This window comes from Bombyx mori, chromosome 2 (genome assembly GCF_030269925.1).
Source record: "Bombyx mori chromosome 2, ASM3026992v2".
NCBI lineage: Eukaryota > Metazoa > Arthropoda > Insecta > Lepidoptera > Bombycidae > Bombyx > Bombyx mori.
Window position 1 is genome coordinate 7,170,621 of NC_085108.1, and position 27,577 is coordinate 7,198,197.

Below are 27,577 nucleotides of genomic sequence, written 5' to 3' on the forward strand. Positions count from 1 at the left end.
TTTTTGCTTCACGTATTAAGATATAGATGCTATATGACGTTGCGAATATTTAACAGCTTCCACTGTTACGGAGATCTGTAAAAGTGCTTTTAATTATGTACAAGATTCGTGGAAATCAAAGAGAATATTATTTTTTTTGCGAAATTTCACGCAAAATTGCATTAAAAATTACAGCGTTTTTCATTAATTTTATTGTTTCTTTAATAGCCAAAGACAAAGGTCTGTTAATGTTTATTTATTGGTCGAAAGAATAAGCTTTTGTACCATCTATATCATTTCTTGATATAGATGGACGTGATATCAACAAATAGATGGTATTGTTTAAAAATCACTCAACATTTTAATGGTTTTAGCTTTGTGACAGCTGTAACAAGAGATACAACGAAAGCGGGACTATCTTATACCTTTAAACGAGCAATTCTTGTATATATTAATATACAGTCAAAACTGGATAAGCGAGAGTTCAAGGGAGCACAATCTCATCTCGCTTAAAGAGGTTTCTCACTAACCCAAGTTTCTCGCTAATGCATGTACATGAGTAGCGTTTCTCTCTTATAGTACACAGCAATAACAAGTCGCAGCAAGTACGAATGTATTCCTGTGTTAGTTCCACGAAATAGAATAGGTTCAATATTGACAAGAAAACAATACAAAAACAATGGTAGGAAGTTCCACGAAAGTTAAGAATGAGTCATAAAATAGCAGATGTTAAATTTGTAATTTGTTTTGTCATTTGTTCCTCCTAAATAACATAAATAAATAAAGCTCGACTGTCGCTTATAGAGGTATAGATAAGTAGCAGTCTCACTTACGGAGGTCCATGAGGGAAAACGACTCTCTCTTACAGAGGTTTCTGTTTCTCGCTAATAGAGGTTTTGGGAGCTTAAAATGATGGGTCCTGGCTATTACTCTTACTTATAGAGTTTTCTCACTTATCCAGCTCTCACTTACCCAGGTTTGACTGTATATGTATATAATCTGAATCTCGGAAACGGCTCCAACGATTTTCATAAAATTTAGTATACAGGGGACTTCGGGGGCGATAAATCGATCTAGCTACGATTTATTTTCAGAAAATGTTGTTTTATTCGTGTTTTCAATAATCAACTCTTCACGCCATCTATTGGCGAATAATAATACTATTTTTCTTAATTGAGGGCAACTAACCGTTTTAAAGACACTACAAGATGGCGTTATCAAACAAAAAACCATCATCTAGTCTTATTTAGCAGTTGATAACATGTCTGATGATCCACATGTTTTTTTTATTTTTATTGCCTAGATGTGTGGACGAGCTCACAGCCCACCTGGTGTTGAGTGGTTACTGGAACCCATAGACATCTACAACGTAAATGCGCCACACACCTTGAGATATAAGTTCTAAGGTCTCAGTATAGTTACAACGGCTACCCCCCCTTCAAACCGAAACGCAATGCCTTAATAGTCACGCCTTTCGGTTCGAAGGGTGAAGTTAATGGTGTAATTCACGCTTATATTCGGCCTTCTTCGTAACGTCATACACGATTCTGTGCTTACCGATAAACACTTAACAACGGACGGACCTTGAAACAGTCGGCCGGTAAACCCAAAAAAAAAATAAAAAATTACAGAACGAAATTAAATTATTGCATCTCGAATACTAAATATAACATTTTTATAACACGTTAAGGCGATGATGATTTAATGATTGAATAGATCAGTCATTAAAGTAATAATAATTAGTTTAGCGTATAATCGTGATGCATTACGCACTATTGAACGCACGTGATTCCTCTGTCTATACTCACAAGAAATAATATAGTTGTTTGTCCATTTGTGTTTAAAAAAGCTAATAGTATTTTCTTTGACTTTGCGTGTCGCAAGCGTTATTAGTAAACTAATATTTCTTCTTCTTTTTCTCCACCTTATCCCACTAGGCGGGGTCGGCACAGCTAATTTTTCTCTTTCATTCTCTTCTATCAGCCGTCATCTCAACACTCACTCCTCTCTCTCTCATATCGTCATTCACACACTCCATCCGTGTCTTCTTCGGTCGACCTCTTCACCCTCCACCTTGCACTACCATTTCCATACATCGCCTATTTAACCTAGTAAACGAATATTTGCTGTCATTAAATTTCTTTATTAATTAAATTAAAAGGGGTAAAAAATCTAGGCGAAATTATTGCAACTTCACAGTAGCGTCACTACGAAGTCTGCCGGGTCAGCTAGTTACAAATATAAATGTCGCATATTAAGCCAAACTTAAGCCACAGACAAACTAACGAGCGCGTGATGTTATTATTTAATATTATAACACCGTTGTTAATGGCAAGGTTAATCGAATCATTCTCACAAAACTAATAGGCTCAGTAAAAAATTACTTCCGGAGTTCTTCCTCATTCCATCAACACTGCACCATCGACCTTGGAGTGGACCACTAGGCTTTTGAAGGCACGTTCGAAGATGAAGCGGAATCCGTGATTACCAGGCGGGTAGGTACCACCGCCTTGCCTGTTTCTGCCGTGAAGCAGTAATGCGTTTCGGTTTGAAGGATAGGGCAACCGTTGTAACTATACTGAAATCTTAGAACTTATATCTCGAGGTGGGTGGCGCATTTACGTTGTAGATGTCTATGGGCTCCAGTAACCACTTAACAACAGGAAGGCTGTGAGCTCGTGCATCCATCTAAGGAATAAAAAATAAAACAAAATAAATAGGCAAGATGATGGTACCTACCTAAAAGTCTTTAAACGGTAGGCAGCGCCTTGGCTTTGCCCCTGGCATTGCTGACGTCCATGAGCGCCGGTAACCACTCACCATCAGGTGGGCCGTATGCTCGTCTGCCTATACAACAATAAAAAAAAATATATAAAAATCCCTATATAAACCATCACTTTTTTGGATACGGAACACTACATTCATTAATTAAAGATAAATATTCACTATTAGAAAAGAAAAAAAAACAAGAATATTCGAACCCGCAATGAAATGCAACGGCGCATTGTAAAGCGCTCACGAAACGCTCACCCGAAAACGTTGACCCCGCGCGTCAACTGATTATACACAACTCTACAAAAAAATGTTCGTTCTTTGTCCTAACGTTTATACTAGGTTTTTCCGGTTAATTATTCACAAAAATGAAAATAAAATACCTTTTTTTGGTATAAAGTATGCTTCTGTGATAGTTACAGTAAATAATACTCATTTTTCAATCTAATATATAAAATTCTCGTGTCACAATGTTCGTTCGCATACTCCTCCGAAACCGCTTGACCGATTCTCATGAAATTTTTTATGCATATTCAGTAAGCCTGAGAATCGGCTACTATCCATTTTTCATACCCCTAAGTGATTAGGGTTGTCCACCCCTAACATATTTTTTTTTATTTGGACATTTTTTTTTGTTATAATGAGGTATTATTTGGTTGAAGAGGTTTTGTTATTTTTATTATATATTCCCTCATCGTTCACAGCACTACATACCTCTTTCACCCATTTACCACATCCTTACACACTTACAATAAGTTAGTTTTTTTTTCTGCACTAGAAATTCCCTAGAAATCTTATTTAAGGCAACACAACGTTTGCTGGGTCAGCTAGTTTTTTTATAAATTTTAATTAATTTTAATACTTTCAACAAAAAAAAACGCGCTATGAGAGTGGAGTGCTTACGTTTACACAGTGCCACTAGATGGCACTCGAGTCACAAACAACGATCAGGTGTTTTGTACAAGCCCAGAAACACTTAAAATGTCACGAAAGTGTAAATACGACGCTGATGCATTTTGTTTCACACTATGTGGTCAATTTATTAAAGTTCAAAAGCAAATTGTTTCATGTCATGTATTTTTTTCCGTCTAATTACGATCTAAAATATCGAAATTTTATGCTTTACAATCAATGTCTAATTTGGTTTTGACCAGTGTTATTATTTCAATTACTTCCAACACGATCCCGCAATTGTGTTAGCAATTCATCAAATCTACCAAACTTCGTCTTAGCTTTAAAACTACCAAACTTCTTCGTAATTACTGGTGGTAAGAACTTTTGTGAGTACGCGCGGGTAGGTACCACCGCCATGCCTATTTCTGCCGTGAAGCAGTAATGCGTTTCGGTTTGAAGGATAGGGCAACCGTTGCAACATACTGAGATCTTAGAACTTATATCTCAAGGTGGGTGGCGCATTTACGTTGTAGCTGTCTATGGGCTCCTATAACCACTTAACACCAGGTGGGCTGTGAGCTCGTCCAACCATCTAAGCAATAAAAAAAAATTGCGAAGGATCCCAGTCCATATCGAATTTGCTTTATTAAAATCGAAACACTCAAACCACGATAGTGTTTTAATCCATAGCGCCAGAATTCTTTAAGCGCACCGATAAAACGAATTAAGAGATTAATTAAGACCGTGAACTAGCTGATTAAAATGCAAAACAAACACATGTATACAGCACCTTTATAGAATTGAATTGGCCTAACTAAAAATGAATTAAGAAAATTAGTTTTATATTCCGATTTCTTTTTTTATTGTCTTTGTAGGCAGACGGGCATAGGGCCCACCTGATGGTGAGTGGCTACCGTCGCCCATGGATTTCAGCAATGCCAGGGGCAGAGCCAAGCCGCTGCCTACCGCTTAATACTCTCCACAAGCCTCGTTTGAAGAAGGAAACTCATATCTCAAATTGAGTGGCGGCTTTACGTTGTGGATGTCTAAAGATTGCGGTAACCATTTAACACCAGACCTCCATAAAATCATAATGCAACAAAGAAACATACATAGACCTTACCTCGCTCGGTGCTCTGGCTTGACTGGAGGAGGTTTTCATAGCGCTCGGGAAACACCGCGGAAAAACTTTCTTTTTTCCTCCATAAGCTGATAGCCTTGAGAGGCTATTTCAGCGGAGCCTTAACTAGTAGCTGAGCTCACGGGGCTCAAACTTGACGACGTTGCTAGCACGAACCCTAGCAAGAGCCGTGCTTCGCAGAATCTACCACCGGATCGGAAACGCGACCCACTGAGAAGATCCGGCGAGAAACCCAGTGGGCTGTGTCTGAGGGTTAATTTACTCGTCGAGCCCTTCGTCGCAGGCGACGGGTTCGACGAGAACGGTGACCGGATTAAGCCTATATTCCGAACGATTCATAAACCATATTTTTTATTTTCTATTTTTTATTGCTTAGATGGGTGGACGAGCTCACGGCCCACCTGGGTGGTTACCGGAGCCAATAGACATATACAACATAAATGCCGCCATACTTTTTTTTTCGGGCTGAGGGCCAAACCTCCTACAAGGTACAGTATAAAAGCTGCCCCTGATGTTTAGTGGTTACCGTAGCCCATAGACCCATCTACAACGTAAATGCCGCCGCCTACCTTGAGATAATAGTTCTAAGATCTCCGTTTTTACAGTACAACGGCTGCCCCACCCTTCAAACCGAAACGCCATACTACTTCACGGCAGAAATAGGCAGGGTGGTGGTGCCTACCCGTGCGGACTCACAAGACGTCTTACCAGTAATTACGCAAGTTATAATTTTGCAGATTTGATTTTTATTACACGGTATTATTCCTTCACCGTGGAAGTCAGTCGTGAACATTTGTCAAGTACATATTTCATTAGAAATATTGGTACCCGCCCGCGGGATTCGAACACCGTTGCATCGCTACATGCGAATGCACAGGACGTCTTATCCTATAGGCCACGACGACTTAATCGTAGTAAGATCCCGTTAAATAGGTATGAGCTTTAGGATATTTAATAAACTACCAAAGAAATTAAGAGACTTAGACGATTTTCATTTTAAGAAAAAACTACAAGATGACCTCATTAGTGGAAATTATTATCACATAAATGATTTTTTTAGGGACGACATTGAAAATAAATGGATTTTTTAATTATTGGTTGAATTATGGATGAATGAATGGTAAATTATATAATACTAGAGGTCCCGCAGTAGTCGAAATTCGACTATAGTTAATTGGAATTGTAAGTTTGTACACTATTATGATTGTATTTTATACTTCTATAATCACAAATTTCGCCAAGACTACACTATAAAAAATATTAATAAAGACAAACAATATTTAATCTATTCTCGATTGGACCACAGACGTCAAGAACAAAAGTTTGACAATAAATAGTATGCATGCGTGTGTGCGTCAAATACATGGTATGTAGTGTGTGTAATGTTTTCTTTATTGATTTAATGTATCTTTTATGTATTATTTTAAAAAGATATTAGCATTGTGCACTTCTTCTCTATATTTATTTATTTATTTATTTATTTATTTATTTATTTATTTATTTATTACACTTCATGTAAAATTTACATTGGCGGACTTAATGCCTAAGGCATTCTCTACCAGTCAACCAAAGGTAGTGCAGAGTAAATAGTGGTAGGTGCAATGAAATTTATATTAGGTAACGAATACATACAAAAAAAGTATATCTACATATATACAAAATCACATATACATATACATACATACATACATATATACACACATACATACATATAATAGTATATTATATATTCTCTATAAGTGTGGAAAATTTCATACTCCTCCGTCCGCGCAATTTTCGTAATAAGGGATACAAAGTTTTTGCTTCACGTATTAATATATAGATTATAATATCTTACACTGCACTAAAATTCGCATGTCAAATAATGACAAAACATACACCAGCTGCTTTTAACTTATGTAATAACCCATTTTCACTATGTTTGGTGAATAAATGATTTCTTTTTTTCTTTCTTTCAATAATTACGTAAACCGGAAAATGTTTTAATCGCCTCAACAACATTTTTCCATCAATTCGTTTTAACGCGTACAACGCGCAAGCGAATCTAAGATTATCGGTGCGATATCGATATTTTACCGATTCAATTCATAGTAATCAGTCGATCGGTATACATCGGCTCCTTAACGGTAGAAGAATCTAGATTATCCGAAACGTTATTCTGTTATGTTGGTACAACGAAATAATTGAATTACAATAGATTAAAATTGAGTTAGGAAGTCGTCGCGGCCAAGGCTGGGCTCGCAAGGTAATGTCCTGCACGTTTTTTTGCAGTATACGTCTTAAAGAATGAATAGTGGCGTATGTGCCACTATCTACTACATCGGCTTCTTAAGGGTAGAAGAATCTAGATTATCCGAAACGTTATTCTGTTTTATAGGTACAACAATTGAATTACAATAGATTAAAATTAAGTTAAAATCGTCGCGGCTAAGGTTGGGTTGACAGAGTAACGTCTTGCACGTTTATTTGCAGTGTTTTGAATTTAGATATGCTTGGGACTGAGAAAAGGATAAGTTTTAGGACTCACTCCGTAGCTCGTCGATGCATTCTATTCAATTTTCTCACTGGCGAGAGCTTTAAGTGCTGATTGATAAAAAAATCACAATTTTATTGTTTTTGCACCGGCGCCATGTTTTAGTTTTTTTTACACACTCTTCGCGCCATTTTCATACGTGCGTAGTTTATCTTGTAGTGTCAAGAGATGGCGTGGATAGGGGATTGAGAAAGGAATAAGGAAAAGGAAGTCCCAACATGCAGTATACGTCTTAACGAATGAATAGTGGCACATACATTGTGCATAGAACATGTCGTTTATGCTGCAAAAAATCGAACACCGTTTATGCGTTTAAATCAGCTTTTCTCAAAGTGGGCGAAAACGCCCCCTTGTGGGCGCTGCAGGCCTAAAGGGGGGCGGTAAGAGACCCGGAAAAAAAAGGGGGCGTTGTGTAGAGTCTTGGGAGACGATTTGTAATTTCATCTAGGAGGACTCTTAGACACGGTCGTTGAAGTCGTCGTGGCCTAAAGGATAAGACGTCCGGTGCATTCGTGTTGAGCGATGCACCGGTGTTCGAATCCCGCAGGCGGGTACCAATTTTTCTAATGAAATACGCACTTAACAAATGTTCACGATTAATTTCCACGGTGAAGGAATAACATCGTGTAATAAAAATCAAACCCGCAAAATTATAATTTGCGTAATCGCTGGTCGTAGGACCTCTTATGAGTCTGCACGTAGGTACCACCACCCCGCCTATTTCTGCCGTAAAGCAGTAATGCGTTTCGGTTTGAAGGATAGGGCAATCGTTGTAACTATACTGAGATCTTAGAACTTATATCTCGATGTCTATGGGCTCCAGTAACCACTTAACACCAGGTGGGCTGTGAGCCGGTACACACAACTAAGCAACAAAAAAAAAACACCGACTGACCTCTCACTATAGTGGTTTTTAAGTAGGTGAAAAAATGGGGGCGCTAAAAAATAATTTATTCTCAAAGTGGGCAGTAGACAAAATAGGTTTGGGAACCCCTGGCTTAAATAAATACTCAACGGACTTGTCAAGCAAATCGAATGAATTTTCAACGTATTCAGCTTGCCGTGGCGCATAGTATAAGCTCTGTCTCGTTTACACGGCACTGTGTAAACGAGACAGAGTGTGTGACAACTGTGTGAAGACTGCGGTGGTTCTTTTGACATGACAGCGTCTTATAATTCGATGAAGCCGGCTGCACGCACGAAAAAACATGACTCATGAGGCGTTCCATTTAAAGCTTGAAGTGCAAGCGAGAGCGCGCAACGAGCGACAAAGAGGCACAATCGGCCTCCGCGTTCGGCAGCGTTCGACATCTGTCTCTCTCCTACTTGAGTGAGCGATGCATCCGCGTGGACAGCTGCTATACAATAATACATTTACATGTTTTCGTCAAGTATGAAGTTCAGTAAAAAGTGAATGTGGTGTCAATTGTTTATAGCAACGATAATTGCGATAATTGAAAAATGAAACCATTCCATCAGTGTTTTCTTATGACGTTGTCACGTGCAACTATCGTCAGTAAACAGACTTTACAGACAACCGATTTTTTTTACACTGATGAAAATCTACCGTATGAACACCCGGGTGATTGTACGTTAAAATAACGAATACAAAGAAAACGTGCAGGACAATGACGTGTGAACCCAACCCAAAGGATAAGACGGCCGGTGCATTCGTATCGAGCGATGCGACAGTGCCGGTGTTCGAATCCCGCCAGCGGGTACCAATTTTTTAAAAATGAAATACATACTTAAAATGTATTTTCTTTTTTTTATCTCCTAATAGTCCTAATAAATAAGCCTAAAGGACTATTCCAACTACTGGCTAAAACACTTCATTACGGATCCTCCAGATCCATTAAGGGTGCTTTTAGGTACCACAAGCACAGGTCAACGTCCTCGTCGAATCCGTCGCTTGCGACGAAGGGTTCGACGAGCGAACTAACCCACAGACACAGCCCACTGAGTTTCTCGCCGGATCTTCTCAGTGAGTCGCGATTCCGATCCGGTGGTAGATTCTGCGAAACACGGCTCTTGTTAGGGCCGGTGTTAGCAACACTCCGGTTTGAGCCCCGTGAGCTCTCACCTACTAGTGAAATAGCCTCTTAAGGCTATCAGCTAGGTAGGAAGAAAAAAAAACAATCCAACTACTCACGATAATTGAACTCACGGGTTCAACCTCAGAGAATTTGCTAACACTAGCCCTAGCAAGAGCAGTGCTTCGTAGAGTCTACCACCGGATCGGAGTCGCGACTCACTGAGAAGATCCGATGAGTAACTCAGTGGGCTGTGTCTATGGGTTAAGTTTTACCATTCTAGGGTACCCAGCTACTTAGCAGCTAACAGCGACACCCGTGTTTGATTCCTGAGGACCATCTTTTTTTTTTTTTTTATTGCTTAGATGGGTGGACGAGCTGGTGTTAAGTGGTTACTGGAGCCCACAGACATCTTCGACGTAAGCGCGCCACCCACCTTTATATATAAGTTCTAAGGTCTCAGTATAGTTACAACGGCTGCCCCGCCCTCCAAACCGAAGCGCATTTCTGCTTCTTGGCAGATATAAGCAAGGTGTTGATACCCACCCGCGCGGACTCACAAGAGGTCCTGCCACCATCGATCCTACGACCACGTCTCAGTACACCCAATGTACTGTAATCTCAGTAACAATGCAACGAACACGGATAATGTATCTTATCTGAGCTATGCATGTTTCTTATAGATTCGCATTATCTTAATGAGGTAATTCGAGTCGCGGGCGAGATTTTTGTATCCATAATTTACATATAAATAAGCATCAAAATTATCCGGACTTATTAATAGACGTGGTCTGTGACAATCATTCCCAAAAAGGTGTCAGTCTTTTAGACGACCTCAACAAAAAGCCGGTTGTCAATTCGTATTTTTTTTTATCACCACAAAACTTTTTTGTGGGTGAACCGATTTCAAATTTTTTTTTTATTTTTATGAAAGCTATTTTACCTCTGGTGTGATCTCGTTTATAAAGGTCTGACGGATATTTGTTCAATCATCCTTAATAATGCATATTCAATAGACTTCGATTACATTTGATGATACCTTGGCGAAGTCCCTCCGCAGACCCAGAGGCTCCAAACGATCCGTGAGAATGGGATTATCGACAATCCGAACGGCGTGGCTTAGGTTCTCGAAGATTCTCGTAGATTCTCGGAGGTTCTCCTAGATTCTCGGAGGTTCCCGTAGAGTTCTCTGACGGCTTAGTGGGTTCTCGGATGTTCGGAGAGCTTCGGAGGGCTTATCTTTCCTAGAAACAGTTTATATGGCAAATTAACGTTTGCCGGGCCAGCTAGTATATTATATGTAACTATTAAATCGGCTGGTAATTAATAGATCAGCCGTGCGATTCTCTAAAATTCAAACAAGAACTCGCATCTCACTACGAAATTCTCCATCACTTCGCATTCGCAATGGAATGACCTTGATTTGGCATTCTGTAAACACTAATCTTAATTACCCTGCCTCGAGCGAAGTGAAGTGACAACGAAGTTTGTTTACAATACTACTATGGATAGCCGTATACACGCAAATGTAAATCGAAGCTTACCGGTTTCAGTTTTTCTTTGTATTTAGAAGCATTCTGTAAGAAAATACTATGAATTTAAGCTTTCGTGTCTAAACCACATCTAATATATCTAAAAAGAAAATTAAAAGTCATATATTTATGAAATTAATTGTAATTTCTGGCTGTACGCTAAGTTCCTTTGCGTGCACTGGCGAATACCAGAATTAAAAAACAAAATTTTATTTGTTTTCAAAACAATTTCGAGCGGTCGGAAGTTTTTATTTTGCTTTTTCTAGATTTGTTGATACTTTGTGAGTGAATTTAACGTTAAATAAAAATTATGAGGTAAGTAAAAGTTAATTTGAGGCTATCAATGTTTCATCCATTCGTTTTTAATGTAAAATTTAAATATATTACCAACAGATTTAAAGAGCGTTCTTCTCATCCGACATTGGCGCAAATAGAGGCATTGATAAACATTTTGGGTTAAAAGCTAGCGAAACAAAAGGATTAATCGAATCTCAACATGTTCAATAAGAGAACAAGGATATTAAAAAAATATAGGAACTAAATTCTCTTGTCAGTTAAGATCCATTCCCGGTGAGATATTTAGGACATGTTAACATATATTTATGTATGATATATCTATCTATTGATTCAATCAAGAGGGTAGGCAGAACTGTGTCAAGTCGAACATCAGCTCCGAGTATTTTGTAGATTTAAAAATAAAATCAGTGCTTAAAAACCAGTGGAATAGAATATTATGGATTTATAAACAAATGATTTACAACATTGTGAAATAATAACTTATCTGCTTATAAATAGTGAATAGCTGTAATAACAAACTATCATTTTGTTGGGGCAAATGGACAATAATTACGAAAAATTATTACCTAAACGAACTAAATCGCGGTAGGAAGTGACAAAGTGTGAATATTAGTGGACTATTGTGGACTAAATACAAATAGAAGAAAAATAACCTAAATCTATACTTGATGATTAGGCAATTATCATTAAATAAATCAAAACCAGCGCCATCTGTTGAAACTCGATGTACTACGTCCTACAAACAACGAAACATTATCGATAGATTTGCAAACAAAAGCTATCACTTGGATGAATTAGTTTAGAAAAGGAAATAAATATATAGGAAAATAGTCGCCAGATGACACTACCAGTGCTATAAAAATATAAAAATATAATTTACTAATTTTATTCTAAGCATCTCACAAATCATGGAGGACATTATGAATGCACTTCGTCACATCCAAAAAGAGTTAGATGAACAAAAAATCGCCATACAAAGAAGTGGAGAAAAAGTTACGGAACAGGTAACACAAAATATAAATAGCATAATGGAAGAAAAATTTACAATTTTAGAAAAAAAATATGACAACCTCCAAACAAAAGTAGAAAATCAAGAGAAACGTCTTTATTTTTTGGAAAAACAAGCAAGACGACGAAACTTTGTATTGTTCGGATTAGACGAAAAAGAGACCTCATACTCAAACTTGGAAAATACTTTGGTAGAATTTACAAAAAAATACTTTGAGTTAAACATAGAACGAAGAGACATACAAGAAATAAAGAGAATTGGAAAAAAAGGAGAAAGACCTAGACCAATTGTTGTCACTCTTTCTAATCTAGGATTAAAAATCGAGATATGTAAACAAAAAAATGCACTAAAAGACACAACATACTATATAAAGGAAGATTACCCACGGGATATATTAAATAAAAGAAAAGAATTACAAAAGCAACTAAAGATTGAAAGAGAAAAAGGAAACACTGCCATAATAAAATACGATAAACTTATAGTACTAGACAAAGACAAGAATATAACAAATAAGAGAAATCTCTCAATATCTCCTGAAAATATCCATAATCTAGTAAATAAACCAAAAAAGAATAAACAACAACTGTCTGACTCAAAAATCAAGGTCATAAGGTCAAATAGTGTCACCGAAAAAGCTATAAAACCAAGCATGTTGAACTTCTTGACAACGAATAAAAATACATAACAACTAACCCCCTCTCTCCACACTGATACCACAAATAAACAAACTTCAATAAAAAAGACAAAAAAATCTTCCAACCCGGCTGGTCACCGTGGAAGATTACGACCAAAACCCTCCAAAGTTACAAAACTCAAACCCAACCTTAAAAACTCGGACAAAATCTGACAAAGCGTAGTCACTAATACAAAAAAAAATAGATATATAAATAAATAAATATATATACTATCTGTCATCATACATGACGATATCGTGGGACTTTCGGAAGTTAAATGACAGGGTAACAAATAGAAGAACACAACGCTTTTATATTTTGCTACATTGGAACTTCACCCGGAAAAATCTGGAGCAGGATTCATAATACACAAGTCTTTGGAGGAGGCCTTTACCCAAACCGGGATTTCTTGTTAATTTATATTTATTTTAATACATGTACTTATATTACTAACATAATTTAAGCTAACTTGCTAACAAAAATCATATTAGTTGTTTAATGTAATATTATAATCCACCTAAGATTGTAAAACAAGAAATAAAAAAGGCTTATTATTATATTATATTATATATCTATCTACTACGTTTTTATTGATGTTCTATTTTAACAGGGCATGAAGGTAATTTATTTGTATCTCAAATTCACCAACAAAAAAATTATATTGAATTAAATAAATCAAATCATTCACAATTTAGGTATTGCAAGTTAGATTGATGTTGTTGGAATGTATTTATTGATGCAGAGGTGACTGTATCTATGGTAAAGGGTGTGCATACTGGTACAGGGGTGGCAGGCAGTGCCAGAGTATTGACTAAACTGACATTATGTTGGCTAAAGGCTGCATACTCAGTTTAAAATAAAGAACAAAATTTAGGCATAACCTATTTTATTATATTTAAGGAACTACAACAGATTGAAAATACTAATCCACATCATCAGAATATTGTAAGGAGAATTTATAGCCAACTCGGAAAATGTATCAGTATTGGAACAATCGCAAACATACAGGTATGTATGTTATGCCTAATTATCTGAAACAAATACCTAAACAAAACTTGCATTTTAAAAATTAATATTTATTGCCTTTTTAGCATTGCATCAAGAATCACCTATTTTGCAGTCATCATCCTCTAACTAAATGCAAGTAACTTCTACTTATTGTGATGCTACTACTAGTAGCTCCAGCCACAGTAGGTCTCACATGTTAGTCAAGAGATTGGGTTGATATGTGTTTATTCAGGTCAAAGTACCTATTCATTGAACCACCATATTAGGGACATTGATTTGTGTATAATGCTGTTACTTGTAAATAAAAACATTTTGTTGCATGTATTGTAAACATTGTATTTTACCTAACCTTGTTTTTAAATAAATTTATTATTTTTTTCAGCACCTCAACACCTGACCTGCTATTTCACCACTTTTACAATGAAAAGCAGAGTGTACTCAAATTACTGAGAGAATTTTGTGGATAGAGGAACTGCAGGTGAAGATTCAGGGTGTTCATATGAGTGTCGTCCAAAGCATTTTTGAACACAGTACCATATATAACTTAATGAAACTTACAACCATGGGGGAATGAATAGTCGACAATCTGCAAGAAGGATGAACTGTTGGTGGAATTAGCACATGCAGCGCTAGCAATTTTAAACCTGTATTTCCACATAAGTTACTGATGCAAACAAATTTCAAAATTATTGTATATAACTATTGAATAAAACTATAATAAAACTATTTTTATAAATCATTAATTTATATTTGAAGTTAGTTCACACTATAAGTTAGCTAATTAGTAAAATTTAACAAAGTAATTCAACATGACCACCATAATGTACATGTAATCTCATCATCTGAAATCATGGGAACGGGCAGCTCTGCACAATTGCAAATGTTGTGCAAAACACAACACGCAACAACTATTTTTGCTATCTTATCAGGGTGGTAAATTGGCACCCTATAGATCAGCAAACACCTGAATCTACTCTTTAACATACCTATTGTTCTTTACACTGAGTTACAGGCAGTGGAATGAAGGCGGTGCTACAAAGCATCAGGAGTATCTTCCTCCATATTAGCAATAGCTAGCTATTATTAGCAGGTATTAGCTAGCATAGCATAGCGTTATCGCCTATTTATGCCGTGAAGCAGTAATGTGTTTCGGTTTGAAGGGTGGGGCAGCTGTTGTAACTATACTGAGACCTTAGAATTTATATCTCAAGGTGGGTGGCGCATTTATGTTGTAGATGTCTATGGGCTTCAGTAACCATTTAACACCAGGTGGGCTGGGAGCTCGTCCACCAATCTAAGCAATGAAAAAAATAATAGCAAAAGGTGTCATAAGGTTGGAACGTTGACAATATACAGAAAGCCCGAAAATATGTTAAATAATTATAATGGTCATTACTTGCTGTCATTGACTAATCTAGTAGATTTTATTTTGTTTTGATTATAACTGAATAAAGTTTATTTAAGATAAATACTATATTTCACAATAACTTATAGCAATATACACAATTACAATTTAACTGAAATGAATACAATCTGAATACATAGGTTCTTAATACACATTTCGTTTATGGATTACATATCAGAATTTCGAAAAATATTAATAGCTTTACAAATTGTACATTTCTTGCATGATATTCTTTGCGACAGTAAAACCATTTTTTATTGGTAGCAGATCTTTTTAAGGCCACCAACTTCCCATCAATACACCCAATAACCCAAAGGATTCTAAATTTTTCATAAAAACTGCAATATTTAGCATTACATTAATATTGGTAATTTTTTATGAAGAAAACATTTTTTTATTTAGCTTAAACCTCTCCTCCTCCTCCTTGCATGGGTTTCCTCATTACTGAGGGTCGTGGTCATGGCCTTGAAACAGTTTGTTTTTTATAGTGCACCGCCATCTGTTCCTATTTAGCTTAAACCACCTTCTTCTTTTTTCTTTGCTTTTCCTTCAACTTTTGCCATTCTTGAGCATTCTGTGGGAATCTTAAATATTTATATATAGTTGCTGGGTTGTTCAGAGCCTCCACAACCTCAGATATACACTGGGATGTCTGGGACAAATGTGTTCTTATATTTTCTTTTATGATTTTTTTGGTAACTTCAATTGGCCAAAAATAACAAGGTGCACAATAACTGAAACTAAGAAATAATCATTAAACAATACACATAGTTATTAGAGAATCTAATTTGTATTCTTTCAAGATATTTTTGGTAGATTAGTTTAGTGGTATAGTTTTACAATAATGGGAGAGTTGGATATAAACAAATGGGCAAACTTTAATAATATGTTATAAAGTACCTATTTTGTACATAAAGACACAATCTTACCACGTGGAATACCTACCTTTAGAAGAGTTGAAAGTCCTTTTCAATGGCTTTTAGTGGTCTTCATCAAAGGGTGTAATTCACACCCTAACTGGTTCATATGATCCTTCGACAATCTATACACTTTCTTTATACTTTTACATGGTCGTCATCTCAAGTTAAAAGTGATAAATTGTGAATTTCGTAGGCTTGTCGACGCATTTCACGCTGATCCGTAGCGTCAGCCTCTTTCAACAATGTTTTCAATAAAAACATACGCTCCACAAAATATCGATGAAGAATAAAGTTATTTTAAAGTGCAATTTTGTTAATTAATAGTATTTTTTTAATAATTAACAGCGGTTTATAACGTTTTCGTATATTCTCACTCACAACAAACACATAAAATACTAACTTTTGATTTGACAAATAAAATGATTTTGCGATGCGAAGTTCTTGCCGAAATTCGACGTGATTTACACTACAGAATGCCGTTTCAAACGTCAACTCATACATTTTAGTAAAAAAAACTCACGCTTGCTAGTTCAATTCACCCGCGAGGGGCGCTAGTGTAGATTCGGCACTACAATGAAATTTACAGAATGCCAATTTGAAAACTCACACCAAATTCACGTGCGAGTTTGTTAAACAACGCTTACAGAATCGCACGGCAGATAGTGATTACAAGCAACACTTTATCCCGGAAAAATTAAACAAGTGTCATCATCTCTGGATAACGATTTCAACTAGTGTATTTTATTTATTTTTTTAACAATCACGCCACGTTAACTGGTCCCGTGATAAGTTAATAAAGAACTTGTGTTACAGGTACCAGATAACGGAAATAAATGTACGATTTTTATTATACACATACATATATTTAATAGACATCCATAACCCTGGAAAAGACATTTATATTTATCATACAAATATCTTCCCTTGGCGGGATTCGAACCCGCGACCCCCTCGTGTAGTGACCATGTCACTTACCACTACACCAGACGGTAGTCAAAGTTACCATTTGTATGCTATAACTAAAACTAAAAGTTTTATCTAAACTAACTAACTAAACGCGTAATTGACTAAAAGTATGAACAAAATTCGAATTGCGAACAAACAGACGCACCCATTAATTTAATACAATCGATTGTAATTTTAAAAATATCAAGTGTTATCAGAATTACGAATGCTTACGTCATTGGGCTTATCAATAACGGTAAAGGTACGTCAACTGTGGAGGGTAATGTGTCGGGTAGCCATCACAAAACGCAAGATATTTGACAGATGTCTGAATCTCGCTTACGACATTTTCAAGATAAGCTCGCATATATACAGGTTCCGAACCCATTCCGACAGGAGCCCTCTTCTTCGATATAGCGAAGGCGTTCGACAAAGTCTGGCACAACGGTTTGATATACAAACTGTATAACATGGGAGTGCCAGACAGACTCGTGCTCATCATACGAGACTACTTGTCGAACCGTTCGTTCCGATATCGAGTCGAGGGAACGCGTTCCCGGCCCCGTCACGTCACAGCCGGAGTCCCGCAAGGCTCCGCCCTCTCCCCGTTACTATTCAGTTTGTATATCAATGATATACCCCGGTCTCCGGAGACCCATCTGGCGCTCTTCGCCGATGACACCGCCATCTACTACTCGTGTAGGAAGAAGGCGTTGCTTCATCGACGACTTCAGACCGCAGCTACCACCATGGGACAGTGGTTCCGGAAGTGGCGCATCGACATCAACCCCACGAAAAGCACAGCGGTGCTCTTCAAAAGGGGTCGCCCTCCGAACACCACGCTGAGCATCCCTCTCCCGACTAGGCGCGTCAACACCCCCGCCCCCGCCGTTCGCCCAATCACGATGTTCGACCAGCCCATACCGTGGGCCCCGAAGGTCAAATATTTAGGCGTCACCCTCGACAGTAGGATGACATTCCGCCCCCACATTAAGACGGTACGCGACCGTGCCGCCTTCATTCTAGGACGTCTCTACCCGATGATATGTAGGCGAAGTAAAATGTCCCTTAGAAATAAGGTGACACTCTACAAAACTTGCATACGCCCCGTCATGACCTATGCAAGTGTAGTGTTCGCTCACGCGGCCCGCATACACTTAAAATCCTTTCAAATCATTCAATCCCGTTTTTGCAGGATAGCCGTCGGAGCCCCGTGGTTCGTCAGGAATGTCGACCTCCATGACGACCTGGACTTAGAGTCCATCAGTAAGTATCTGCAGTCGGCGTCCATGCGCCACTTCGATAAAGCGGCACGACACGAGAACCCTCTCATCGTGGCCGCCGGTAACTACATTCCCGATCCTGCGGACAGAATGGAAAGCAGTCGACGTCGCCCAAAACACATCATCTCGGATCCTCCCGATCCACTAACGGTGCTTTTAGGTACTTCAAGTACCGGTCACCGTTCGGTGTATCTTCCTTCCCTTCGTCGCAAGCGACGGGTTCGACGAGAAAATTAACTCTCAGACACAGCCCACTGAGTTTCTCGCCGGATCTTCTCAGTGGGTCGCGTTTCCGATCCGGTGGTAGATTCTGCGAAGCACGGCTCTTGCTAGGGCCAGTGTTAGCAACATATTTTTTTTTATTGCTTAGGTGGGTAGTGGGTACACGAGGTAGGCTGTGAGCTTGTCCACCCATCTAAGCAATAAATAAAAAATCTCTTTCCGTCTCTCATTTCTGTCTATGGACTCCAGTCACCATTTGAAGATGGTCCGCGATCTCGTCCGAACGTGTAAAGCAAATAAAAATAAGCCACAGCTAAGTTTTATATGAACAGATTTTCAAATAATCTATAAACTAATAAAATTACGATAATAGAGTCATATATGTATAAAAACCAAGGGAAATCACCTTTGCTATATCTATGTTAATAAATACTTCAAATTGATATCAGCACGTTAGTACTTTATTAGGCATGATTTGGTATTCTCAGTTCTATAGGACAACGGCTGCCCCACCCTTCAAACCGGTATGCGTTGTTGCTGCAAACGGAAATGGTACACGTCATTACGGATCCTCCCGATCCACTAACGGTGCTTTTAGGTACCTCAAGCACCGGTCACCGTCCTTGCCGAACCCGTCGTTTGCGATGAAGGTCTCGACGAGTAAATTAACCCATAGACACAGCCCACTGAGTTTCTGCCCGGATCTTCTCAGTGGGTCGCGATTCCGATCCGGTGGTAGATTCTGCGAAGCACCGCTCTTGCTAAGGCCAGCGTTAGCAACACCTCCGAGCCCCGAGAGCTCGCCTACACGCTAGGGTAACGCTGATATAGCCTCTCAAGTCTATCAGCATAGGTAGGAAAAATAATACAGCTCACATCTCGAAATGCGTTACGGCATAAACGCTCTGACTGTTCGGACTAGTACACGTATCTCCCGATAACCGATATGAGATCATACGCAAAAAAAAATTCTTCATACACCCTAATACCGGTAGATCATTAACATAGATTATAGATAATAATAAAAAATACATGTATAAATTAATTCGTCGATTGTTTGAGGAGATCGCGACCGCCGTATCGATTACGATCGACATTATATGAACCGACTCGAAATATTCGTGTCGGTGTGATTATATTAATTATAATAACAACGATTGTAATCTTTTAATGGACGATCTAGGCGCGATAAACGCTTGGCGATTTGCCGACAGACTTCGACCGGTATTCCGTCGGTGTTGCCCGCTGAGTTTCACGCCAGATTCTGCGAAGCGCTGCTCTTGCTATGGCTCTCTCTCTCTTGGATCATCGGTCCCTCACTGCTGAGGGTTCCGTCAACCAGCTGTCTCCACCGATCCCGTTTTGTAGCTTGGTGGAGTGCATCGCTACCCCCAGTTCCTCCGCTATTTGGTCCGACCATCGTTCGGGACCTCTACCCCTAGGCCTTTTTCCCTCGATTTTACCGGTCACCACAAGGCGTTCCAAATTGCTGGTATCCCTGCGTGCAACATGACCAAAATACCGCATATTTGTAGGCAGGTTGTGGATAGACTTTGAGTCTTTTCTATTTTTAACTGACTGAGAATATAGATGTTGGTGCGGCGGGCCATCCATGGTATTCGTAGCTAGGGCTAGTGTTAGTAAGTTCTGGGTGTAGCTAGAATAGTCCCTTAGGCTACTAACGATTAGGTAGGCAAAAAGCCGATGTTTGCTTAACACTTCGCCTGCGTTGTATGGTTCAAAAGCCCTATACTATACGCGACTGTCTCGTGGTGGAACAATCAAAGCTGCGCTCATTCGTTTGCTTTGGGAGGCGATGGTCAATGTCCACATTACTTTGGGTACATTAAAAAACAGACTTTTATGAGGTCTATCAGGTAACGCATAGTTAAAAAGGCCAATCTTGCTTCGAAAGACCTCTTACGCCCTGGCTGAAAGACCATTCAAAACGTGCCAGTATATTAAAAACGTAACCACGAAAACTGCGAGCTTTTCGTAAAAATAAAAGCCGTACTCTCTCTCTCTCTCTCCTTAGTCGGCCTCTTCATTGCTGAAGGTTGTGTCTAGCTTGAAGCGCCCCTGACGCATCATGCCTCTCCACCTCTTCCTGTCCACGGCGGTTTTTAGAACATCGGTTATTGGCATGCCTGTTAGCGTCTTTTCCGTACAAGCAGTTATGCCTACAACTCGCTAGGACCGAAGGAAAATTTGCTACGAGTCTTAGTGGAATCCGAGACGGTCTTTTTTCTTATGTCATATTCAACACCCCAAAGCCGGGCTATCTCCTCGTCTTTTTGGACAGTTCCAGCGCGAACTTGAATAGCAGATATCTTTAGTTAAGACGCTGAAGGGATATCGAACCCGTTTAACGGCAAGGGTCGCCAACTATCGTATCAACGAAGCTACCAAACCCAAAGTACGCAAGACAACTCAATCTACATCTTGTGTGTTATCGCAGAGTCTATACAAAAGCGCTAATACGTTCGCTCTTAATGAAATTTTGCTCGTTATTACAATCGTCTATACTAAAGTCAAAAGTCGTCGTGGCCTAAAGGATACGACGTCCGGTGCATTCGTATCTAGCGATGCAACGGTGTTCGAATCCCGCAGGCGGGTACCAAATTTTTCTAATGAAATATGTATTTAACAAATGTTCGCGATTGACTTTCACGGTGAAGGAGTAACATCGTGTAATAAAAATCAAACCCACAAAATTATAATTTGCGTAATTACTAGTGGTAGGACCTTTTGTGGATCCGCGCGGGTAGGTACCACCACCCTGCCTATTTCTGCCGTGAAGCAGTAATACGTTTCGGTTTGAAGGGTGGGGCAGCTGTTGTAATTATACTGAGACCTTAGCACTCAAGGTGGGTGGTGCATTTACGTTGTAGTTGTCTATGGGCTCCAGTAACCATTTAACACCAGGTGGGCTGTGAGCTCGTCCACCCATTTAAGCAATAAATAAATAAAACCTACATATGAATATATCCACGCTGTGAACATTGGACAGTGTCCGCGTGGACTCTTGTTCGACTCAGTTGTGGTCGATTTTGAAGGGCTTTCCGTTAAGTGGTCACCGGAGTCCACTGGCATCAGTCAGGTTTATACCACTACCCACCTTCCGGTATGAGTTCGAAGTCTCAGTTTTTAGAGTACAACGGCTGCCCCACCCTTCAAACGGAAACGCATTACTGCTTCACGGCAGAAATAGGCAGGGTGGTGGTACCTACCATAGCGCGCTCACAATAAGCCCTACAATCGTTAAAACCGGTCTTTCTCTCACGATGTTCGCAGACGGATATGTTCTTATCTTTTCTGGAGAGTTCTTTTATAGCTTTTTTTTTGCCTAATTAATTCTATTGCTGTGCTCAGAGATAAAGTTTGTTAACGACAATCATTTGCCAAGATAACGCGTATCAGAGATACTCTTGTATATACGAAATACATGCATAATATATATCACCACATAGTGTAAAACAAAGTCGCTTTCTCTGTCCCTATATCTGTCTGTCCCTATGTATGCTTAAATCTTTAAAACTACGCAACGGATTTTGATGCGTTTTTTTAATAGATAGAGTGATTGAAGAGGAAGTGGTGGTGTTAAGTGGTTACTGGAGCCCATAGATATCTACAACGTAAATGCGCCACCCGCCTTGAGATCTAAGTTCTAAGGTCTCAGTATAGTTGCAACGGCTGCCCCACCCTTCAAACCGAAACGCATTACTGCTTCACGGCAGAACTAGGCAGGATGGTGGTACCTATCCGTACGGACTCACAAAAGGTCCTGCCACCAGTAATTACGCAAGTTATAATTTTGCGGGTTTGATTTTTATTACACGATGTTATTTATTCCTTCACCGTGGAAGTCAATCGTGAACATTTGTCAAGTACGTATTTCATTAGAAAAATAGGTACCCTCCTGCGGGATTCGAACACCGGTGCATCGCTCAACACGAATGCACCGGACGTCTTATACTTTAGGCCACAACGACTTGTAAATGTAGTAGGATGAACTCTACTCCGATGGCGGGGGGTGCGATGGTAAAAACAAGATGACGGAACCATCTCAAACAATTCCTCAGAGCACTCCCCATGGAACATACGGTACAAAACACACAGGGAACCGAAGTCTCTCCACAGACTTAGAGGTTCCGAACGGTCCGTGAGAGTCCAGTTCCGGTTATGACCTCATTAATCAATCCATCCGCTATGTCGTCATCAAATGACTAGTTCGTAATGATCTTGATACGAATAGTTACCCCTGAATATGATTGTTCCATTGGATATTATAACGTACCTTTTCAAAGATAAGTCTGAAGGGATTCGAATGGACAGACAGTGGATTGGTTCTGTTTCCGACATAGTCACTGACAGATCCTTAGATTATTAAAGACTAGCGACCCGACCTCGCTTCGCTTCGGAAACATGAAATTTTATTATTGATTATTTACGACATCACTTTAGAAACCTCAAAAATAACAGTATTTCTCTACTATTTAATGGATGTTATTATACATATAAACCTTCCTCTTCAATCACTCTATCTAAAAAAAAAAAACCGCATCAAAATCCGTTGCGTAGTTTTAAAGATTTAAGCATACATAGGGATGTAGGGACAGAGAAAGCGACTTTGTTTTATACTATGTAGTGATAAGTCTAAGAGAAGACTAATGGGTACATAGCGGATTGGTTCTGTTTTTGACATAGTCACTGACAGATCCTTAGATTATTAAAGATATGTCTGAGAGGAGTCGAATGGGTAGATAGCGGATTGGTTCTGTTTTCGACATAGCCACTGACAAACCTTTAGGCTGGCTTTGGTCCATTAGTCTGGTCTGAACACGGACGAGGTCCCGCCTCGCCCGTCCAACGCATTCGCACTATCGTCACTAATCCGATTTGAATTCTAAGAAATCGATTTTGCACCAACCTTTTTTTATATCATCACAGTTCGTGGAAAAGAACTCGCCACGATAACATCGATTTTTCGTAATTCAAATCGTTTTCCACTTAAGCAATTCGTTCTAAGCGAAGATTGCGCGTTTATATCGCTCGATCTACATATTTCAGTAATTGGATTTAGATAAAGAATTAAGAGTAAATGTATTTTTAGTTGCTTAATGATTGAATTCGTGCTACATCTAGGTACAAACTATACCGGAGCCAATAAGTATCATAACGCAAATGTTGAATTTATTTTATTTTTTCTACATCAGCTGGTCACCTTAGAGGGTAAATGTCAGCGTAACCTAACTAACGAGTAGGTGAGCTCACGGGGCTCTAACCGAACACTAGCCCTAGCAAGAACAGTGCTTCCCTTGCTACCACCGGATCGGAAACGCGGCCCACTGAGAAGATCCGGCGAGAAACCCAGTGGGCTTAATTGCCGACCTCACGCTAGGCGTGTAGTCGAAGTATGAATTCTATTACACAGAGGCTGTTCCATCCTTCAAGCCAATACGTCACATAACAAATAGCCTGGCAGCGTGTAACCACTACTCGTGGACGTCAGCAGTGCCGAATAAGGGTCTTCTCAATAGGTCGTGTTTCCTATCCGGTTGTAGATTCTGCGAAGCACGACTCTTGCTAGAGTCCGTGTTAGCAACAACCTCAGGTTTGACCCCCGTGAGCTCACCTACTTGCCCGGTGACGCTAATATGGTCTCTCAAGACCATTAGCTTAGATAGGAATATAAGGTGCTGCACTGTGGAGGGAAGTTCATTCTAAGGCCAATTGGAATATGGGAATAATGGGCGGGTAGGAAGGCGAAGGATGGAATGACCATAAGTATTGATAGAGGTCCTTAAAATCTACACAAGGGTAGCAAGTCCATTTCTCCGAAATCCTCTCTTAGTAACGCGATTGACCCGATACCATGAATCTGTGGGGAGAATCTACGATATTGGTCTCGTTTGGAGACGCAGTAAGGATGTACAGTGTGCTTAGTGCGAGTTTTTTTAATTTCTCGATCGCGTAATTGTATGGAGCTGTTCTTATACGGTCGTGAGGCAACGCAAAGCCGCCATCGCCCGAAACATGTCTTGTCTGATACCCCGGATTCACTCTCGGTGCTTTTAGACCTCTCAAGCACCGGTCGCCGTCCTCGTCGATTACGACGAAGAGTTCGACGAGTGAATTAACCCATAGACACAGCCCACTGAGTCTTTCGCCGGATCTTCTCAGTGGGTCGCGTTTCAGATTCGGTGGTGATTCAGCGAAGCACTGCTCTTGCTAGGGCCAGTGTTAGCAAATTCTCTCAGGTTGAGCCCGCAAGCTCACCTATCCTGGAGTAGCCTCTTAGGCTACCAGCAAATAGATAAGGTAAAAATATATGGAGTTGGAACATCGCCCCTAGCGGCAAACGCAGGAACACAGTCCAACTCCATACAAATTGGAGTTAACTTTAACGCGATCGGGAAGTTAAAAAACTCGGAGTAAGCACATTGGACTTCAAGCAGTAGAGATAAAGTCAGGTGAAGGGCTGTGCGATCTTAAAACAGATATGACGCGATCATTTGACGAGCGCTATGACATGTCCTTCTTCAAACGAGGCTTGTGGAGAGTATTAAGCGGTAGGCAGCGGCTTGGCTCTGCCCCTGGCATTGCTGAAGTCCATGGGCGACGGTAACCACTCACCATCAGGTGGGCCGTATACTCGTCTGCCTACAAGGGCAATAAAAAAAAAATCTTCAAAGCCCTTCTTCTATAAAATCAAGTAAATTGATTTAAATAAGTTCCACTGAGCACGTGCAAAGAACAATCTTATGCCTCTGTAAATATGCGTCTGTTTTGTTTGAAACTGTTTTTGGAAACGTTGTGGTCTAAAGGATAAGGCGGCCGGTGCGTTCGTATCGAGCGATGAGACAGTGCAGGTGTTCGAATCACGCAGGAGAGTAAAAACAAAAAATAATAATTAAATACTACGTTTAAATAATACGTTTAAATAATAAGTTTGGAAAATTTCATACTCCTCCGTCCGTGCAATTTTCGTAAAAAGGGATACAAAGTATTTGCTTCTCATATTAATATTAAAAAGTACATATTATTATAAGTTTAATTACTGCATGGATGTATCTTCGTCTAACTTATTTCTGCCGTGAAGTTGTTTTGTGTACTGGTGTCAAAGGTGTGGGCAGTGGTCACACAATACAAATATGGCTTCGACCTCATGCAGCCTCCGTCAGTGGTCACACAATACAAATATGGGTTCGACCTCATGCAGCCTCCGTTAACACCTCACGCATACCTCACGCGTCTGCGGCCCGCTAAATTGTCAGGGTTATTGACATATGTCGAGTATAGTTTTTTTACTGAACTTTGAGTTCATTCAATCAGTCAGTAAATTTACATGCGAATGAAAGGTATTCTTTACTTTAAAAAGAAAAACTGTGAATAAATCATGCACAATCATCTAGCCCCAAATTAGGATTCCCTGTGTTATGGGACCGGAGATTGACATACATACAGACGAAAATCAAACTGGTGGTAGGACGTCTTGTGAGTCCGCGCGGGTAGGTACCACCGCCCCGCCTATTTCTGCCGTGAAGCAGTAATGCGTTTCGGTTTGAAGGGTGGGGCAGCCGTTGTAACTATACTGAGACCTTAGAACTTATGTCTCAAGGTGGCTGTGAGCTCGTCCATCCATCTAAGCAATAATAAATAATAGTTTAAAATAAACCAACAAAAAACGCTTTTATAGAAAATCTAACTAAAAAATTGAAAATAAATTTTAATAAAGTAACAATAGTATAAGAAAAAATGATTTTATTGTAAAAAAAAGCGTGGGGTGCTTTTCAGGATATTAGACAAAACAATCCTTCTACTCATATCTGTTCATAAAGTATTTATAACTACTGATACTATGCACCCCACGCTTTTTTTTACAATAAAATCATTTTTTCTTACACTATGTTTCATTCAAATTTATTAAAATTCTATTTTTTAGTTGGATTTTCTATGTAAGCGTATTTGGTTAGTTTTTTTTAAACTATTATTTATTTTTCATTTTAATTTAAATTTTTTCAATTATTATTTTTCAATTTTTTTTTAATGTTGATCTGTCATCGGTCCTTAATAAGTATATCAAATTTCGAGTTAATCCGACGTTTTGAAGGGGGTCAAAATCATGTTCAAAGATTCCGTTACAAACATAATATACCTAGGTCTGAAGCTAATAAAAGCGTATTAAAAAAAATTAATCTATAAAAATTAATATGCAAAATTTATCAAGTCATATACGTTGTATAATTTAATATTGTATATCGCAACATATCACCTGTATCTATTTCAGAAATTCTGTAGATAAGACGGTGGTTGTCTGGAAGAAATCGTTTTAAGCGATGAGACAACCTATTTTATAACAATACCAGCCTGTTGACTGATTATCGATGTTAATTGTATTTTGGGTTTCAATAAAATCTCTCTCTCTCTCTCTCTCTCTCTCTCTTTTGACCTTTATTTTGATTTTCTTTTGAAACATTTATATATTCTCTACGTAAATAAGAATAAAATGGCGGTAGTTCTTTTGACGTTCAACAAGTATCTATATATTAATACGTGAAGCAAAAACTTTGTATCCCTTTTTACGAAAATTGCGCAGACGGAGGAGTATGAAATTTTCCACACTTATAGAGAATATAGAGAAGAAGTGCACAATGCTAATATTTTTTTTAAATAATGCATAAAAGATACATTAAATCAATAAAGAAAACATTACACACACTACATACCGTGTATTTGACGCACACACGCATGCATACTATTTATTGTCAAATTGAGAATAGATTAAATATTGTTTGTCTTTGTTAATATTTTTTATAGTGTAGTCTTGGCGAAATTTGTGGTTATAGAAGTATAAAATACAATCATAATAGTGTACAAACTTACAATTCCAATTGATTATAGTCGAATTTCGACTACTGCGGGACCTC

General features: G+C 38.9%; 1 protein-coding gene and 1 long non-coding RNA gene across 2 annotated transcripts in view; one reads left to right on the forward strand and one right to left on the reverse strand.

Annotated features, from left to right (window-relative positions):
- LOC101737466 (mucin-17) overlaps positions 1–27,577 on the forward strand; it is a 90,805-nt gene that overhangs the window by 4,551 nt on the left and 58,677 nt on the right. The gene's annotated exons all lie outside the window — the stretch shown is intronic.
- LOC119629506 (uncharacterized) lies at positions 14,599–16,362 on the reverse strand. The gene is made up of 2 exons (XR_005245502.2): positions 16,223–16,362; positions 14,599–16,017 (listed from the first exon to the last, which is right to left on the reverse strand). It is a non-coding gene; the product is annotated as an uncharacterized LOC119629506 (long non-coding RNA).